The following is a 4,927-nucleotide window of genomic DNA, read 5'->3' on the forward strand; positions in this document are numbered from 1 at the left end:
CAATACAAAATTAAACAATTAGTTTGAATAGAGAATTATTGCTGAACATGATTTTCCGTTTCAATTTAGATTTAAAAGGTAAGCTTATATAAAGACTTTCAATTTTCCATGGTCGACAAATAATCGTAGACGGGTGAAGTGTACACCCCAACATATTGTCATTGAAGGACATATAATGATATAGCAGATCAAAAAATGAGCTTTTGGCTGTAAATAATCCTTGAAATGTTGTAGGTCTAAAGTTTCGAAATTAAATGCATATTTTGATGTAGATCTTGAAGCTGTCTCTGAACTATTTCCTGTGTTCGTTTTAACAAACGTCTGAATTTAAGAGTATCTTTAAGATACCATAAACTGTTCGTTAGCGGCGGTGGTCCCACTTCATATTGCCTAAACTGTCTTTTTACTGACTGAAAAACAAAGCGCAAGAACATTTTGATGAAATTAACACATCAATATATTATATATGCACTTAATCCTGATAAAGACTTCAGCAATGCCAGTAACCCGCAATATGACGGAAGCTTTATTGCAACTTTGCAAATAATAGCAAACCTTTTATACATACAAAAAAAAAAAAAAAAAAATCCAGAACACATCCAGTGTGATATTTATTATCTGAAAATTGGTTTAATTAGTGGAAAGGTAAAATTGGCTCACCCATTCAGTGCTTTTGCCAAAATCCAGGTGACTAAACTTCTAGTTTGTTGCTGAGCCATTTCCACCAATCCACTAAATGTGTTAAACCATTTTTTCTGAAATGGACGAATTGACAGTTCGTTTATGACTTATGATGTCCCCGTGTTTTTTCTGTGATGTTATCGTGTGATACGACCCCCTGCATTTACTGTTATTATAAGGTAACCATGGCAATTTCTCTTCTGGTTTCGGGTTTTTTTTGTGACCCTTACACAAACAAATTGAATGATAGTTACCTCCACTTCTTTGCGTTCTTTCTTGTATGTTTTATGACATTTATTAGACGATTTGCTATGTCTTTTGTTGGTTATGTTAGACCTTGGTTTACAGTTTCCCAGGGAGGTACTCGTCGGTGTCATTTCCTGTCTAAATCTACAATAATTGACAAATTTATGTGTTCATCATAAACCCCGAGCCCACAATACGCAGATGTTTTCTGCTCACCATGATATTTTCACACTGGACGATTATCTTTAAATATCTTTTGTCCCGACCGATATTCGATCTATACTAAGCAGCAAAAGAAACGTCAGGTTGGTATGTTACTCTGAATAGACGCATTGCATAAAACTTGCCAAATGTTTTTATTGTATATTTGTGGCCACATCTCCAACTTTACTTTAGCAATAAGGCTCCTTCCCAAACACAGAATTGAACCCAGGAAATGTTCTCAATAACGCAACCTGACTTCTGAGATGGTAATGTGTTCTCCATGATTTCATGTAACTCATGTTGCACGTGCTGTTCACCGGGACCAGCTCTATAAAATGCACCCCATACCTGGTTGAATCATTCACACTACAACGCCAGCAGCATGCAACGACTCACGACAGTTCAGAGGAAGCCGTTGCCAATCACTTCCAGGTCAATGTTCGACCATCTACAGGCTTCAGCAACGGTTTCGGGCCACCAACACCGCGGATGATCCCCCCCGAACTGGTAGACTAAGGGTTACCACAAGGCGACAAGACCGCCATGTTGTACGACAGCACGTGCAGAATCCCTTCACACAGGCATCTGAGACAGCACGTCACAAAGTGGGAACAATTTGATTAAAGTGCCTCTCTGATTTTGAAATCGTAGACTTTTTTTTTTTGCTGTTTAGTATATTATATTTATATGTGGCATGCAGGTATAAACCACTTTCATAAAACATAACATCGGTTAATTTAATCCTTAAATAATTTTATTGAATAATCTATGCATACTCAGAACTTGTACCAGCGGTAGAAGCAACACAACGATCATCTGATACACCTACATCACCACTGGCATAACATGGAACCCTTTGCTCTTCATGGCGGGACCTCTGGTATGCTCGTCTGTGACGTCGGCTGCTAGGCTCTATCTGAAGGTAGTGTATAATATAATAGATGACCAAGAGTTCGACATATTTTAGAGTTAATGTGAATTTTACATTACTTTAATTCCCATGTTTGCAGATAAAAGTTTAAAAGATGATCAGAATTCCGTACAATATACAATCGCTAACTTCAATCAATCAAATGAAAAATTGGATTGGACAGCCACAAAATAAAATTTTACATATTTGAACATAGTTTGTCCTATACCACCCGTATTCACATTGGCGTACACGTAAAAGACCCATTGACAGTAGGCGTTATGTGTCATATTTGGTTGATCTCACTTACTAGTATTGTCTTGTGAGATTGGAAGTTCTGCTTATACTGCTATTGACCGTTGTCCCTTACCCAGGGCCTATTTTATGGTTTTATTGACGAAGTTTTTTGATTGGGTTTCCCCCCTTTGGTTTCCGACAAAATTTCCAAAACGTGACTCACGATTTTCCACACAGAACTTTGTAGCTCAATTTAGCTTCTTCCATCACCGTTATTAGCTCTAATGTGTTGGAATAAACCGTCTGAAATCGTGACCAATTAGTTGTGACCAAAACAAAGGCTCACCAGAAGTGAAATAAAAAACTTCCTGAATTATCACCAGGCTTACACTTTTAAAACAAAACAAGCGGTTGGCATACACGATACGCCGAGATTCTGTAAGATATGGATAGGGAACAGGGAAAATCGATAGGGCTCAACCTCTCATTGTCCCAATGCTACACATCGAATATGAAACTTTAGCCTATATCGCGTTCACAAGGCCTAAATTAAAATTTGCATACTATTGACATTTGCATTTATAGCTGCGTATCGGTATTATTGACAGTCCAAAGAAACGCCCAAAAGCAGACGAACCTTTACTGTAACATGCAGCTGACTACTTGCGCCAACAACAGCTTTATTTTTCGACATTTACATACAATCCACGAAATTGAATCGAAACCAAACGCAGTGATTGATGATCACAATGATTGTTAATGACACACTTGCTAAATTTCCTCATGCAATCTTTTCAGATTCACAAGGATACATAACATACCATGATACCATCTTTTCAAAGCACGGATTTTAGATTCTCCAAGCACGGATTTTTCATTTCGAGGCACGTCCGTGTCTGTAGGCACGTTAAAATAGGCCCTGACCTTACCAGTGCGTTTTATGCGTAAGCAAGGGGAGGGGGGCGATAATCGTCTTTTAGTTACTTATTTATTGGTATCAAAATTCCGATTATCAGTTCATGCAAACTATTTCAAATATTAAATTGAATGTAGAAAAACTATAGATCTTAGTACTAAAGTTGTACTGAAGAATATCATGAAAACGAAGCACTCACATCGAGAGCGGAGGTATCGGGTGGAACTAATTCTGTATCAGGACTAGGATACCATTCTGCAGGAATATCGTAAACGTCAGCATCAGGTAACGGTCGAGTACGGCCCACGGCTGTAATCAAATAATTTAAGATAAGAAAAATGTTACTCCAGTGTGTTGGATTATAACTTAGCTAAAACGAATTATTTACAGTGGCTGATTTAGGACACGCAAAAAAAAAAAAAAAAAAATATCTCGAGCGCCATCCCATGCTCATCACTACCACTGAATATTTCCCATTATATCAATCCCCTTCCAAGTGGGGAGTATATCGCAAGCTTTATTATACGAACCAATAGTTGTATATCGAGATTACAGAGTTTTGCTAAGAGAGACTGACATCTAGAATCTCAGGTCTGTTCCAAGGTTATTTCATGTAGGAACTGGTCATTGCCTAATTTACCCACGCTATCGTGTGGGCTTTTTTGCGTCCTGCTTCTCTGCACCAAAACGGACACCGGCTACGTCTTGCAATTGCTATGAGACATTTTACCCACTCATCTTCGAATTCCATCTGCTAAAGGTTCTTTTACATGCCCGTCAATGTGTACACGGGGCCTTGTTTTTCGTTCTAGCCGAACGACTAGATGATATTTCTTGCCAGACCACCTATCCTGTACCACTGAGTAACCCAGAAAGGAGTGACTCTCTCGGCCAACATCAGGACATGGCCTGTCATGCAAGTTTCCTCTCAGGGTTCAGCGATTTCTTTCAATTTTAGTTTTAAGTTTATTTCGGCCAGGAGGCTCACGTCTCCGCTATAATCCGCTTCTGAACCAAATAGATACCCACGTAACTTATTGCCTTATATTTTATACTTTTCCTACAAAAGCAAACGAGCCAAGCCGGGTACCGAATCAAACCCCAACACCGGTGCCGCAAGTTCGGAGTTCTCCTAAATGCCCACAATATTATGAGATTAAAATTAATGTCAACTCATTTAATCGACGCAAGGAGGAGGCATCCCCTTTTTTTCTAAAAACTAAATGGTCGAATTTAATTCATGTGTAATTAGACTAATTAATTACAAATATTACAAAACAATAACTTTCGTTACGTTTGTGCAGTATTAAAATTAAAACATACCGTTCGCTGTAACTAGTGGTAAAAATCTATCTGGTATGATATTCATAAAGTCATAATTTTCAGGTATTTCTTCGTGTACGTTTCCATCTCCATCCATTGGTGGAAGTCTAGGTCTTAAAGCCATATTTGTCGTTTGTTTTTTGTGTGATAAATTAGCAGCCAATACGGATTATTTTCTTGGAATTTTACGAGTCCCCACTCTTCATCTTGCCCTCGGCATTGCTATGAAATTTAAACGCTGACGTCATTTCAACACAACGCAACAGATGACGTATAGTTCATAGACTTTATGACTTCGTAAGCTATATTCCATCCCTGATGATTAATAATAATCACTTTATTTCGAAAGGGTAGACATTCAGGACAGACAGGCCTAAAGGTAGCAAAAATCAATCGGGCGAAAAACCAAA

At 38.2% G+C, this 4,927-nt stretch overlaps 1 long non-coding RNA gene across 1 annotated transcript; it reads right to left on the bottom strand.

Annotated features, from left to right (window-relative positions):
* Positions 1–1,913: 1,913 nt before the first annotated feature.
* Positions 1,914–4,591, bottom strand: LOC126829297 (uncharacterized). The gene is made up of 3 exons (XR_007683341.2): positions 4,518–4,591; positions 3,394–3,503; positions 1,914–2,047 (listed from the first exon to the last, which is right to left on the bottom strand). It is a non-coding gene; the product is annotated as an uncharacterized LOC126829297 (long non-coding RNA).
* Positions 4,592–4,927: the final 336 nt, after the last annotated feature.

The sequence above is a fragment of the Patella vulgata genome, chromosome 1 (assembly GCF_932274485.2).
Source record: "Patella vulgata chromosome 1, xgPatVulg1.2, whole genome shotgun sequence".
Lineage (NCBI taxonomy): Eukaryota > Metazoa > Mollusca > Gastropoda > Patellidae > Patella > Patella vulgata.